Consider the following 15691-nt stretch of genomic DNA (forward strand, 5'->3'; position numbering starts at 1 on the left):
GAATGAACAGATTCGGGGAGCCTGAGAGAGTCACCTGGGAACCACAAAGGAGCCCCCAGCCCCAATGCTGTCCCCACAGGGAATCTGAGACATCGAGGACTAGAAGGGGCCTGTATGTATAGACTATATAATGTTGATGTGGTTGCACTGATATAAGGCATCTGTTTAGAACCTCTGGCTTAAAAATTTTTTTTCCCTATGATTTTGGCCTGACTGATAAAAATAAGTTACTCGGATGTTGCTGTCTCTTCAAGTCCTGATTGGGGTGTAAAAAGCCCCTCTTTTTACAGCTAAGAAAGAGTACCTGGCAGGCCTGCTGTTCAGCTGAGAACAATGCAAACAGGAAGGGAATGCGGAGGGGCCGGAGGAAGTTTCCCCAGCTGCACGGGGACACTCCTGATCCCGGGCTAAAGTTTCGAGGCTGTGGTTCCGACCGAGGACACACAGGTGGTGGTGGTGTTCTCTCGGCACAACAGGGGGATGAGGACAGAAGGAAAAAAGCATCTTTTGACCTAATTTTAAAATATTCTTTTTTCTTCCCAGAGAACGGCTGGAGCCCTGAAACCCGGCCAAGCCAGAGCCGGAGACCTGAAGTCAGGAACCAGCGCGCCTACAAAACGCAGCTCCGGATCTTCCTCTGATTCAGTCTGATTCGTGACCCTCGGCCTCTGGCAGGTTCCAGGGAGTGGGTAATGCAGACTCCAGAGCCCTTGTCTATTTATAAGTGAATGGAGGAGTTGGAAGCTTCTGCTCTCGAATGGGTGCAAGCGCACTCTGTCCCCCATCCTGGGCAGGAAGTCTCCCAGACTGGAGGACCCTCACCACGGGCTGAGCACCTGGCAGCGTCCGAAGCCACCCTGTGCAAGCTGATGACAGAAGGACCCTTTTTCTCTCCTGTAACCTAGATTGACATCTGAGATGCCCCCCCAGCTTGCTGACGCCCCTGCTCCCCTCCACCGAGGGAAAACTCACTTTGCATCACTGGTCAGTGTTCTGAGGGAGAGAGCTGAAGTCCACTGCAGGCCTGGTGGGAAGGAGCCTGGCCAGGAGGTTTCACAGACCTGTGTCACCTCCAGAGAAGGAGGCGAGAATGGTAATCTCAACCCATGGAAGTCCTGTCAACCCCACAGCCCACAGCTATGTCAATTCCTGCAGGTCACCATTTAACATTTTTAATTAAATTGAGAAATTTAAAAGATTTTTTTTCTAAAGAGGAAGGGGAAAGACTATTTATTCAGTGCTATTTATTTCTCAGGAGCTGCATGAGGTCCCTTCACTCAGAAGCCTATGGACGCGTTCATGCCACCCTCATAATGGCAGGCCAAAAAGCATGGCACCAGCCCGGCCCTCCCCGCCCCTCCCTGCGCTGGCCTCTCCAGCTCTTCTTCCTTTGCCTCAGCTCTCCCTCCATCCCTTCCCTCCATTAAAGTTCTCTTATAATTGGTTCAAGTAAATAAGCTTCCTGAATGGGTTCACTGCATCCCGTCAGAATCCCAGGGCCAGGAAGGCCTCCAACTTCCTGTTGTGAGAATTAGGTCATTAAATCAATGGGGTCGCCTGCTGGGGCGAGGGCTCAGTTCCCCCAGAGGCAGCAGGCTGGCCGCCTCCTGGCCTCCAGAGCCTGCAGGTCCTTACCGCCCAGCTCTGGGGATGACTATCCTTGGGATCCGGCTGGGAGGCTCGAAGCGTGGCCTCCTGGGTGAAAATTCTTCCTATAGACCCTTAAGAAAATAAGTTTTAGGGGGCACCTGGGTGGCTCAGTCGGTGAAGCATCTGCCTTCATATCAGGTCATGATCCCAGGGTCTTGGGATCGAGCCCTGCATGGGGCTCCCTGCTCAGCGGGGAGCCTATTTCCCCCTCCCCTCCCTCTGTGTGCTTGCTCTCTCTTTCGCTCTCTCTCTCAAATAAATAAAATTTAAAAATCTTTAAAAAAAAAAAAAAAGAAGAAGAAGCTATAGGATTACTGCCTCCTTTCTCCTGTAAGCTTTCAACATATAGGTGTGCGTTAATTTGCATAAAACACAGGCATGTTTGTTTACCTCAAAACCATTCGCATACCATTGCTACAAATTGCAAGGATCCATTCTACCCACACGTGCCATTAGCCACACTGTTTGTTTGGATAACTGCTTCTGCTCTCTATGACACAAGCAGTAGCCTCCCCTCTCCTTGCCCTCCAGCTACCTCTGAACAAAAAAATAATCCGAGGAAGGAGGAAACCTCCCCCTAAGAGGCTGTGAAGACTCAGTTTCCTCCCTCTCTAAATGTTTAACAAGCTGATAATCAAAAACAAAAATGTTTCAAACAAAGACAACTCCAGAATCCATATGCGTTTATTCCATTAGCTCGAGGTGGGTGGAGGAAGGGGGGTAACATGAAGACGAGAACTCCCCGATGGGGGCCACAAAGCTCCTGCCTGAGGACAAATGTGGTGGTGGCTGGAGAGGTGAGGGATGGTCAGGGAAAACACAGCACCTAACACAGCAGGAATCCAGCCACGGTCACCTAGAGGGTCTGCTCAGGGCCAGGGCCACCAGAGAAGCTCAGAACAGTGGACCGAAATGGACTAGAGGCTGCTGGGGCCCGAGCAGGGGCTGAGAAAGAAACTGTCCCCATTCCCAATGGGTGTAGGCATAAACACCCAGGCCAGGCACACCCAGATAATCCAGTTCAGCAGCCAAATCCCCATCATCCGCTTGTAACGACATCCCTCATTCCCAAAGCCGCGAAACCATTAGTCACCAAGCCACGGACAGGGAGCAGAAGCTCCCAGCAAAACTGGCTTGTTACCACTCCCCTGGCAAAAAGGCTCCTGGTTTTACAGGCCAGCTACCCACCCAAGACCATCACATTTCTTTTTTTTTTTTTCTTTTTAAAGATTTTATTTATTTATTTGACAGAGACGCAGCGAGAGAGGGAACACAAGCAGGGGGAGTGGGAGAGGGAGAAGCAGGCCTCCCGCCGAGCAGGGAGCCCGATGCGGGGCTCGATCCCAGGACCCTGGGATCGTGACCTGAGCCGAAGGCAGGCGCTTAACAACTGAGCCACCCAGGCGCCCCAACACCATCACGTTTCATAAAATGAGACGCAGGAGTCTTTTACCATATCTACATAATGCAAGTGGAGCCTGACCTCTTGCAAAAACTCTCAGTTGAGAAGAAAAAGCTTCTATCAAGGTTCGCAGAGGGAGAGGTTAATGACACTACATACTAGTTTGAGGGTATTCTCACGGACTGAGGCTTTTGGTCTCAGAGAACTAAACTTCCTTGAAAATTTACTTGGAGCACATAATGCAATGTAGGAACAAAACAAGAATACCAGCGCCAATGCGCACCGCTTCTTACCTGCTTCTAGAAAAGCCACATAAGTCTGCCAGAAAGATACGAGGTCATAAAAATTTCCAACTCCAAAAAAAGAATAACCCACCCAAAAAAAAGGTTCCTAAGAGAAAGGGAAATAGACCACTGTGCACGCTGGAAGAGAAGGGGAAAGAAGCCAGAAATCCAGGACGGTAACCCAGGAGCGCCAGGCAAAGCCAAGAGAACCAGACCAAAATAGATTCCAGATGGAACAAAGTTGGGGTTTTTTTTCTCCTCACCTTTTTATTGTGACAAATGTCAAAGCCATGGAAAAGCTGAAAGATTGGTACAGGGAACATCCCAATACCTGCCCCTAGAGTCACCGCTTGCTAACATTTTGCCACATTCGTCTCACTCATGTCTCTCCATGTTGTGGGCACACCAGGGTGTGTACCCTGCTTTTCTTCCTGAGCCATTTGAAAGTAAGCTGTAGACATCACGATACTTTGCTAAATGTCTCACTGCTATCTCCTAAGGCCATCCTCCCACATATAACCAGGACACTATTTGCACCCCCAAGGAATTTCATATTGACCCAGTAGTATTCTGTGATGTACACCCATGTCCCAGTTTCCAAGCCGCCCTGTGTGGCCGTCACTGGTTTTCTTTAAATTTTTTAAAGATTTTATCTATTTATTTTTAAGTAAAGATTTTATTTATTTATTTGACAGAGAGAGAGACAGCGAGTGAGGGAACACAAGCAGGGGGAGCGGGAGAGGGAGAAGCAGGCTTCCCGCTCCGGCCATCACTGGTTTTCAATCCAGGATCCAATGGAGGATCTCAAGTGCATTCAATCCCCACGCTCTTTCACCTCCCTTAGCCTGGAATGGTTCACCAGCTTTTCTTTGTCTATCATGACATGAACATTTTTTAGAGTCCAGGAACATAGTCTTTAGGACATCCCACAATCTAGATTTGCCTAAGAATCCCTAGAATTAAGAATAAGACTAACTGTTTGGCAAGAAGCTATCACAGCTGTTGCCAACACCCCACTGGAGGCACCCAATCCTGGTTCGCCCCATCTCTGGTGATGCCGGGTTTGATCCCTTGGTTGTGGAACGAAGTTTTAAATATCTAAAATAGAGGGGCGCCTGGGTGGCTCAGTCATTAAATATCTGCCTTTGGCTCAGGTCATGATCCCAGGGTCCTGGGATTGAGCCCCGCGTCGGGCTCTCTGCTCCGCGGGAAGCCTGCTTCTCCCTCTCCCACTCCCCCTGCTTGTGTTCCCTCTCTCGCTGTGTCTCTCTCTGTCAAATAAATAAAATCTTATAAAAAAATAATAAAAAATAAAAAAATAATAAATATCTAAAATAGAGAGTAGGTATATTGCATGAAAATGCAGGAAAACAGTGGGACAAGAAAATAGTATGAAATGAAACCTAAACATTATAAAAGATTTTAAAATCTGATCATATAAAATCAAAACTCTATGCATGGAAAGAAATATATAATCAAAAGAATAATGACTAATTGTTGAGCTATGTGTAATGTATATCACAGCCACAGGACAAACTTTTTTTTTTTTTAGATTTTATTTATTTATTTGACAGAGAGAGAGCACACAAGCAGGGGAGCGGGAGAGGGAGAAGCAGGCTCCCCACTGAGCAGGGAGCCCGATGCGGGGCTCGATCCCAGGACCCTGGGATCATGACCTGAGCCGAAGGCAATTGCTGAACAACTGAGCCACCCAGGCGCCCTAGGACAAACTTTCTTAATATATAAAGAACACCTGTTGATCAATAAGAAAAGACTGCCAGCTCAAGAAAGAAATGAGCTAACAGTGTAACACATTACTCATAAATGGCTCTTGAAGCTATGAACTGAAAAATTCCTCTATTTCTTCATAAGGAAAATGCAAATTAAAATGATAATGAAATACCATTTCTAACCTATCAGATTATCAACAATTAAACAGTTTGACAGCTGGGGTGCCTGGGTGGCTCAGTCGTTTAAGCATCTGCCTTTGGCTCAGGTCATGATCCCGGAGTCCTGGGATCAAGCCCCTCTTCGGGCTCCCTGTGAGAGCCTGCTTCTCTCTCTCCCTGCTGCTCCCCCTGCCTGTACTCTCTCTCTCTGTCAAATAAATAAATAAAATCTTTAAAAAAAAAAGTGGTTTTTAAATTTTTTTTTAAGATTTTATTTATTTATTTGAGACAGAGAGAAAGAGAGAGAGAGCACATGAGAGGGGGGAGGGTCAGAGGGAGAAGCAGGCTCCCTGCTGAGCAGGGAGCCCGATGCAGGACTCGATCCCGGGACTCCAGGATCACGACCTGAGCCGAAAGCAGTCGCTTAACCAACTGAGCCACCCAGGCGCGCCCCCCCCCCCAAAAAAGTTGACAACTTCTGCCAAGGGATGGGGGAAATAGGTTTCGTGTACAGTTTTAATGGGCATATAAAATGTTACCATCTCGATGAGAATGAGTTGACAATACTGCAAATCTAAAATTTTTTTTTAATATTTTTTATTTATTTATTTGACAGAGAGAGACACAGCGAGAGAGGGAACACAAGCAGGGGGAGTGGGAGAGGGAGAAGCAGGTCTCCCGCCAAGCCAGGAGCCCAATGCGGGGCTTGATCCCAGGACCCTGGGACCGTGACCCGAGCCGAAGGCAGACGCTTAACGACTGAGCCACCCAGGTGCCCCGACAATACTGCAAATCTAAACAGATGCACCCTTTGCTCTAGCAATTCAGTTAGAATTTATCCTATAAATACCCTTAAGTGCACAAAAATGTGTATATAAGAATATTCCTTGTTAATAGTAATAAAAGACAGAAAACTTTAAAAGCTCACCAACAGGGGACTGGTTTTAAGAAATTAAAATACAACCAATCAGGGCGCCTGGGTGGCTCAGTTGGTTACGTGTCTGCCTTCGACTCAGGTCATGATCCCAGGGTCCTGGGATTGAGCCCCGCATCGGGCTCCCTGCTCAGTGGGGAGCCTGCTTCTCCCTCTCCTGCCCCCCCCCCCCCGCTTGTGCTCTCTCTTTGTCAAATAAATAAAATAAAAAATCTTTAAAAAAATAAATATAACCAATCAAAAGAATGCCATGGAACCATTAAAATGAGTAAGACAGTTCTAAATGACCTTAGATATAACTTAACTTCTCCATGCCTCAGTTTACTCATCTGCAAACTGCAGACAATAACAGTACTTAGTTCACAGGACTTTTGTGAGTAAATGAGTAATATAAGTAAAGCACTTTTAACAATACCCAGCACACATGGGGCAAAGAGGGGGTGATCTCAGGGTCACGAGTTCAAGCCCCACACAGGGTGTGGAGTCTATTTAAAAAAAGAAAAGAAAAGAAAGCAATACCCAGCACACAAGAAGTGCTCGAGAGGTATTAGCTGAATGATGACAGTGATGACGGTGTTGGTACAGAATGAGTTCCAGTACTTATTGTGAGGTGAAAATAACAAGATGCAGAACACTGTGTATGACAGGTGTGCAAACAAACAGGGCACGTCAGGCATGCGTGTGTGATCACGCTTGTGCACGAAGCATGCGCACACATGTAGAATGTCTCTGGTTAAGACACACAGGACACTGGCTGACAGCGGTCTCTTTTGGGGCTGGGAAGCCAGGAAGGAAGACTATATGGCCTTTTGAATTCTATACTATGTCTCGATGACCCAGGCCAAAAGAAATGAATGCTATTTTTTAAAGGAAGGGGAAGGGGGTCAGAAGACAAGAATAAGAGAGAGCTCTTCCTCTGGGTGGTCCCACCGGCCCAGGAAGTGCTTAGTGGGGGGCATTCAAGCTCCTCTGTCGTGGCTCTCAGGCCTAACAAACCTCTTCTCTCCCTACGAGACAGAACGTGGGCAGCCAATAGCTGCGGCAAAAATGAGGTGACGGGGCACACAGCCTCTCGGGCAGAGCGGCCGCTTCACCCTGGGGGGTACAGAAGGACTCTGTACTTGTCCTGACCGACTCCGCTCTCCCGTGAGCTCCAGAAGGCTGCTCTGTGCAGGAAAGCAGAGCCAGGGCCCTGGAGAGACACCCCCACAGCCGACCTGCGGGCTTGTAGGCCCCACCACGTCCTCCTAAAAATCACCGGCACCCCATCTTCCTCCAACTCCAGCGATCGGCTGGCGGAACGCCGTGTGCCTTGAGAGGCCCCCGGGCAGCGGCAACAGCGGGGACAGACACGGGTGGGGGGTGAGGGGGAGACGACACAGTCTCTGTCTCAGTTGGGAAGCTGAGCACACGGTCTGAGGTCATGGCTTACCCGAGCTGACCTTGGCAGTTGCCCTACCACCTTTTGCTCCCACCTTTGTAAATACGATTGGATCATTCCGGGGCTCAGAACTACCACTTTTACCTGCTTAAAACCCCCAAATCATCTTGGTAGTTTTCACATCTTCATGGCTATAAATCAGCCTTCTTCCACCCACCCCCCCATCCCCACAGGAGAAACAAAATCACAAAGAGAAAATCATTCAAATGTTCTCTACCTGAAGAGAATAAAAGAAACCTGGAAGGTCCGAACACGTTTCAGTTCATATTCCTGCAGCAGAAGAACATTCTGTGAGAGGCGAGGGTCCGGAGGGGTCTGTGGGAAGCCAGGGCTGCCTGGAGCAGGGGGCTGTGAGCCTTGGTCTGGGTAGGGGGGCTGTCAAGGCGAACCCATGTCCTTGGAAACCGGGCCTCTGGTTTGCCTGGTGATTTAGCAGGAAGAACAAGGGTGGGGCCCACATCAGGAAAGGTGTTTGAACCCACAGGGATCCTGACTCCCACAGGAAGCCTTGCTTGCAGAATCCAGGACTGCGGGATGATGAGGCAGTAACTTCATCTGTCTTGGAGCTGTTATTCAGCTCAGGGGCACGGACCACAGGATTCCAGCAGCAAGAAACATGTGGGTGGGATACTCAGGAGATACTCGGGCCTGAAAAAAACCTTAATTGGAGCTGGTCTCCAAAAGCCTCCCACCCAGCTCTCCACGTGGGAGAGGACATGGAAGTGGGTCACATTCTCCCGGCTGAACCAGCGTCACTGTGGGCTCCAGCCACACTTAAAGAAGTCTGGGGGGGGGTGCCTGGGTGGCTCAGTCGTTAAGCGTCTGCCTTCAGCTCAGGTCATGATCCCAGGGTCCTGGGATCGAGCCCAGCATCGGGCTCCCTGCTCATCGGGAAGCCTGCTTCTCTCTCTTCCACTTACCCTGCTTGTATTCTCTCTCTGGCTGTCTCTCTCTGTCAAATAGATAAATAAAATCTTTAAAAAAAAAAAAAAAAGTCCAGGGACACTGAGTGACCTGGCCTTCTTGTCGGCCGGCCATTTCCTCCTGATCCGGCAGCAAATGGTGATGAGCCCCCAGGCGGAAGGGGCAGCTGATTAGCCCCAGGAAGGCAGTGACATGTTAGGGGCCGGGTGAAAGTAACATCACCCAGGAGTATGCTGTCCTGGGTCTTCCTCTCACTCTGAATATGGGCAGATGCCTCTGCCAGCCCTTTGCCCTCTCCACCCCAGCCCTGCCGGAGGGACAGAGGAAGAACGCTGTGTGCTTTCCCATGACCTGCTGGGCCTCCCTGACCTCACTCTTTGAAGGGATCCTGAGGCCTGATGCTGGGAAGACTTGGGGAAGAAATAACCCTCCCACCCCACTGTGCATAAATTGACCCCACACAGGTGTTTACAGGCACCAGTCCCCTCGGGAACCCCGTGGGCCTGCCGGAGAGCACCAAGCACTAGCCCCATAGCCCACCCGCTGCCATATACCTGCTTTCCAGAGTTGGCAGAGGGAGACCTGACAGGCAGGAGAGACAAGGCATAAAGAAAGGCACCAGATTGGTGGCATAAATTTAAAAAAAAAAAAAAATTTGGGAAGAGCCTATGATCATTCCCTCCTGACTTGAACTCAAGTAACAAAGGGTTGAGGCTTTCAGTAGAAATGAGTTCTTACTGCCCACACCAAGTGCAGCTTTTGTTAAGCATGACATAGAAGGGCTCTAATCTATTAGCTCTCCCCTTGCTCTTCTGGGAAGCCAAACACAGTCCTCCACCTTAAGGCCCACCTAAGGCAGGTACCCAGGGGAGCCAACGTGTACACCTGGAAATTATATCCTCACTCTTCCCTGAGAGTTCAAAACATTCACCAACACATTCTTTCTTTATTCACATGACTCCATCTAGATAATAAGCCTCTTGGCCCTAGACTGTAAGCTTTGCATGGGGAAGAACTATTTTTACTCTGCTCATCACAATATCCCCAGTGCCTACCATGGAGCCCAGATCATAATAAAAGTCCTGTAAATATTTATTAATTGAATCAGTGAATCATTAGAAGGAAGGAGGGTAGGAAGAAGGACAAATGGAGGAAGTCCATCACTTCTTGGTATCTCTGTGTTTTTGGCTTATCTTATAAAGACATCATAGCCAGGATTAGAAACCAAGCCCTTTATCCCCCTTCTCTGCCTTGCCATCAGTAGTCCTCAATCATGTTATGAGGCATGCAGACCTGCTTACAGAAACTTATACACTACGACACAACCAGGAAAAACAGAGAAACAATCATGACCCTCAATCCTTACGAAACTTCGGAAGGAGGAAAACAATGCTTTGGTCCAGTTGTGTCCACCACGCAAGGACACCTCTCCCTCTGGGGACTGTTGTCTTTCCCTTTTAACAAGGCTTCATGGAGGATCAGGGCATAATGGGTCTTTAATAACCGAGTTATAACAGCAATTGGTGCTCGGCGCCCTTTCATAAAAGAAGTTCAAAAGCACTTTGGCTCAAATATCACAATGCCCCTGGGACCTCTGAAGGTACAAGTATCATTATCCCCATTTACAGTTGGGGAAAGTAAGGTAAAGGGAGGTTAATTAGCTTGCCCAAGGTCAGATGACACAGGGAAAGGGTATAGGATTCAAACCCTTTGCAGCAGGCAGTCAGCTAACTCTGGCTACCTGAACAGTGTCACCCATGCTGGGCTTGAGAGACTTTTCTCTTCTCTACTGTTTCTGCTGAGAAGCAGTATCTAACATGGGGCTCTGAGCTCGTGACCAGGAGACACACTGCCTGGGTTTGAATCCTGACTCTGTTCCTGACTAGCTTGATCTCTAACAAATTACCTAACCGTTGCGGGCCTGAGCGTCTGAATATGTAAAATGGAACTAATGGTGCGATCTCCAAAACCAGGGTGAGGATTAAATGAGATAATGTATGTAAAATGCTATTTTCATTCATTTTCTCAATGAGCACACATCACTCCCATTGAAAAAAAAATTACTTGAAAAAAGGGCTGCACCCACCCTGGGCTTAGTTTTTACAAGGCTGCAGATGACATACGACTAACAGACATTTTGGATTCTGCCAATGAAATGTCCCAGGAGCCTGAAAGTGACTTGCAACACCAAGTTTAGATCCCCGCTGACGTGTGTTGGCCCCTCAAGGTTTGCAGAGCAAGTGGCATCATGAACACCAACTGACAAAGGGGATGCCTGAATGAGAAGCCAGCCAACAGCACCCCGTCTAACGAGGCCAACTCTGGATTCCTGGCCAACCGAACCCCTGGGTTCTAAATGCCATTTCTCTGAGTGCTCTGCTGAGCTTCCCAGCTGCACTCGGCCCAGACCAAAGACAGCCAATGCCTTCTAGGTAGCACCGTGTTCCTGCTCAAACAGGTGTTCATGGGTGACAGGTGTGGCCAGACCCTCTATAGAGGGCCAGGTGATACTGAGCAGGGGCCTGGAAGAGAAGTGGTGGTGGGCTGGGGGGAGACAGCTACCCAGTCAATCTCAACAAAGATGCTGTGACATACATGTGTGTGGACATCCCTGATGCACACATGGAGACCAACAGCAAAACTCCGTTATTTCAGTGTCACTGCCAAGATAAGCTTTAACTCGGGGCGCCTGGGTGGCTCAGTCGGTTAGGCATCTGCCTTTGGCTCAGGTCACAACCTTGGGGTCCTGGGATCAAGCCCTGTATCGGGCTCCCCGCTCATCGGAGAGCCTGCTTCTCCCTCTCCCTCTGCCTGCCGCTCCCCCTGCTTGTGCTCTCTCTCTAAATAAATAAATAAATAAAACCTTTAAAAAAATAAAAAGGTGGGAGAGGTATTTAATTAAAAAAAAAAGAAGCTTTAACTCCTACAGAGAAGAGCAGAGAACACACGCCACGCCACGGTATAAGGCAAGATGCTATGAGCTGGCAATGCTCATTCATTCAACTCAAGAAACTGATTATCCTCATTCTTGGCGGGGGGGGGGGGGGGGGGGTTGTGGGTGTGGGGAAGAAGGCTCAAAGGAATCTGCAGGACATACACATACGCGTGCGCGCGCGCGCACACACACACACACACACACAGAAATGAGAGAAATGAGGAACCTGATGGGAATAAAGTCAACACTGCTAGCCTGCTGTTCTCCAAAAGCCTTCCCAGGACAAGGAGAACCCACTCACTGCTCTTGCTAGCATCCTGCTCTTTGTCCTAGCGTGAACCCTCAAGGAAGAGTTCTCATGCAGTGACTTCCCACTGTTCAGAATTGATGAGTAAGATCCGAATTCCTCACCATGGCCACAGATCCAGCCTCTGTCAACTCCTCGGTCACCACACTCCAGCCCCACTGGACTTATGGCTCCTGCTGTCCTCTGTGCCCATCAGCCGGGTCCCCGTTCAAAGTCACCTCCTGAGAGCGAGCTAGAGTTCTGATCCCAACCCCTATCCCAGTCATCTCCATCTTAGTGCCCTGTTTTATTCTCCCCATATCTCTTTTCACCATCCTGTATTATTTTGTTTACCTATTTACTATTTGTCTCTCCCACCAGAATATAATCTACATTAGACCACAGATCCTGGTGATCTTGTTCTTGGCTATATCCCCAGCACCTACCACAGGGCCTGGCATAAAGTAGATGTTCAATACGTCATTCAATTTAACAAATATTTACTGAGTGCCTACAAAGTTTAGACACTGGACTACAACAGTAGACCAAAAAAAAAAAAAAAGACAAAATCTCTGCCCTCAAAGAGCTTCTGGTGGCAAATAAGAAAGAGATAAATAACAGTGAAATGATAACTACTACTTCAACCAACCACATACTAAGTCTTTGGTGCTGTTCTAAGCATCTGATAGGTATGACCTAATTTAATCCTCCCAACAACTCCCTGAAGGATTAGTATTTTACAGATGGGGAAACTGAGGCACCGGGAGGTTAAGTTACTTGCTGAAGGTCACGTAGCTTATAATGGCAGAAACCAAGATCCAAACCCAGATAGTTATGGCACAAAGTCCATGCTCTGATTAAGAGCTACACTTCAGGGCGCCTGGGTGGCTCAGTTGGTTAACTGACTGCCTTTGGCTCAGGTCATGATCCTGGAGTCCCTGGATCGAGTCCCACATCGGGCTCCCTGCTTGGCGGGGAGTCTGCTTCGCCCTCTGACCCTCCCCCTCTCATGTGCTCTCCTCTCTCATTCTCTCAAATAAATAAATAAATTCTTAAAAAAAAAAAAAAGAAGAGCTACAGTTCAGCTTTGCTGAGTGTTGAATAAGGACTCAGCCAGCGGCCCCCACAGCTGTTCTCTGTAGGCAGGGCTGGAGAGAGAGCAGATCCATCGAGGAGGGGCTGCCCTGTTCTGTGAGCTCAGTGAGGTGGAGACAGCTGGCTTTACCACCGTACTGCACCCTAGATGAGAAGGGATCTGCAGGGAAGTGTGGTCTGATGACAAGACAGGGATGGGGCCAGGATTCCTGGCTTCTAGTTCTAGGTGCTGAGACACCCAGACAAGTCAACTAATATTTGATGAGTTTATTTTTTGTGCAGGACACTGATCTTGACGTTGGGAGCAACGCAAAGATGAATCCACCAGAGATCCTAGCCTCAGAAAGCTGAGAGTCATGCAGGTACATTTGGAGCTGAAACAGAAGTCGAAATTGGCAGGTGCCACTAAAAAATGTACAAACTGCTATGGGATTTCAGGAGTCACATAGCCTCTAGGGGCCACAGGTCCCCAGCCAGAAAAGAGGGGGCTGGCCTACACAACCCCCAAGGTCCTCTGCCTCTCACATGTTCTGACAGCACAGTTTGGGAGCAGCACAGAGATCAAGTTTTATTCTGGTTAATAGTTCAAGTACATGGCCACTGACTGGTCGTCTCATCTACCATGAGAACAGTCCCAATTTCTTTGAGCAACATCTTACAGCATCGGCAGGGCAATAAAAATACTCTCATTTCAATAATGCAGCCAGATATGGGAACAAAGCCCAGTGTGTTCTGCGCTCCTCCACCTCTAACTGGTTTTTAAACCCACAAACCCTCTTCCATCAAGGAGGGGGTGACCCTTCCGTGAGCACATTGTTATAACGTGGAGCCCACTCCCTATTCACCTTGTTCTTGTCTATATCCCTAGAGTCTAGCACAGTACGTGGCTCACAATATGGGGCTGAGCAAGGTTAGCTGAACTAAACCTGAGTATGATCTAGAAATTATCTGCTAGACGTATAAATCTGAGTCAGTGTTTGCTTTTCACTTCACTTTTACTACCCCCAGCCTGGTCCCCCACCGTCTCTCCCAGGCCACCACCGTCTCTCGCCCAGAAGGTGCACTAGTCTATCTCCCAACTGGTATCCCTGCTTCTACCTTTGTGCCTTACAATCCAGTCCCTATACAACAGCCAGAACGGATCTTTGAAAGCTTAGATCTTATCACCTCTCTGCTTAAAATCCTCTAACAACTTCTAACTGAACTTGGAATAAGATCCAAACTGGTTCTTCATAGCACTTAACGCCACTAAAATTATTTTGTCTGCTTATTTGTTTACTCCCTCCTCTTTAGAGTGTCCGCTTCGGGCGGGCAGGGTCTGGGTCTGTTTTCACCACTGGAGCCCCAGTGTTCAGCATGGTGCATGTCACATAGTGAGCACTCACCACTGATGGATAAGTCTCCATCTTATAGAGGCAACTTGTATTTACAAGGCCCACTAACTCCACCAGAAAACCATGAATGACACACTGACATTTAACAGCCAGCACCTTTTTTATGATTCAAAGTCCTGCTTTAAATCAGAGGAAACTGGTATCTTTGGACACTTTAATGGCCCAAAAGATGAGTATTACTTAGGGTCTAAAGCCAGGAACAAGAGCCCAGTAGTTGCAGCAGGGACCTAAGATCCAAAGCACTTGGGAACAAAACCTGAGGACAAACTCTGACTTGCCTCCAGGTCCCATACTGACATACCCCGTGCCTCAATTTACCCAAAGCCAGAAACAAGAACCCAGTGGTTGCAGCAGGGAGCTAAGATCCAAGGCACTTGGGAAGAAAATCTCAGGACAAACTCTGACTTGCCTCCAGGTCCAATACTGACACAGCCCGTGCCTCAATTTACCCAGCAGCCGGCCAGGCACACTTCCCTAAGTTCTTTGAGTGACAGGAGACAAAATAATTAACAGCTACAGCATACTTAGATTCTCAGATAGGAGGTGCTGCAAGCCACACATCTCATTATTCCTAAAACTCTTGATTTGCTGCCAAGGCAAGCCTCCCCCGCCTTCCCAGGGGCTAACCTGACAGCAGGTACTGCTCAGACAAGTTCAGCACACAAGAGAGAGGGAGGCACGGGGGGCCTAACAGAGGTTGGGTGTCCAGACCAATCTATGTGCCTCAGTTACCAGACTCAAGAATAAGGAAGGTGGTTGGGTGGGGGTGACGAAAAGGAGGTGACAAGTGCAGTTTGGGGCTCCCAGTGGTTCATTTTGCAGGCTCACGTATGCACACCCGCCATGCAGGTGAAACATGTGCCCGCAATGTGCACCTTCCAGGAACACTCACCGGGAGAGGTGGAATGGGGAAGCGACAGTTCAGGCACACGAGAGAGAGGAAGGGCGGCCCAGCGGCCAGACCTTGGCAGCATTTACTTTGGGGAAATATGCAGGGGCTCTATACAGAGGGTCGGGATGCTGAGCGTGGGGAGCAAGTGAGGGGACGGTCAGGAGGGCACGGGACCTGGAGTGCTGACAGACGGTGACAACCGCGCCGACGCTGTGGGGTGAACCACAGAGTGGGTGGCTCGGACACCTGTGGAGGCGCCCCCGGGGCGAAGGTGAGGACGGCTGGAGGGTGGTCTGTGGCGGGGTCGGGGTCGGCGAGCGGCGGGAGGCGGCGGCGACCAGCCGGGGCCAGGAGGCCGGGCCCAGACCAGGGCGCCGCGCCGGAGACCAGCCAGGGGGTCCGAGAGGGGTCAGGGGCGCCCTCCGCGGCCCCTCCCCGGGAGACAAAGGGCCGGCGGCTCCCCCGAGCCCCGGCGCGGCGCTGTGGGCGCGGGGCCGGCCTCGGCGCTTACCTGGGCCGCCCGACCCGGCCGGGCCGGCGGGGGCTGCGGGTCCGCGCACGGCGC

The 15691-nt window shown here is 49.5% G+C and overlaps 1 protein-coding gene across 1 annotated transcript in view; it reads right to left on the minus strand.

The window, feature by feature from the left end:
- CTNNBIP1 (catenin beta interacting protein 1) overlaps positions 1-15691 on the minus strand; it is a 49460-nt gene extending 33769 nt beyond the window's left edge. Inside the window, exon 1 of the mRNA XM_021683421.2 lies at positions 15638-15691. The gene's annotated coding sequence lies outside the window, so the exon portion shown is untranslated. The remainder of the gene's footprint in view (positions 1-15637) is intronic.

This window comes from Neomonachus schauinslandi, chromosome 4 (assembly GCF_002201575.2).
Source record: "Neomonachus schauinslandi chromosome 4, ASM220157v2, whole genome shotgun sequence".
NCBI classification, from domain to species: Eukaryota; Metazoa; Chordata; class Mammalia; order Carnivora; family Phocidae; genus Neomonachus; species Neomonachus schauinslandi.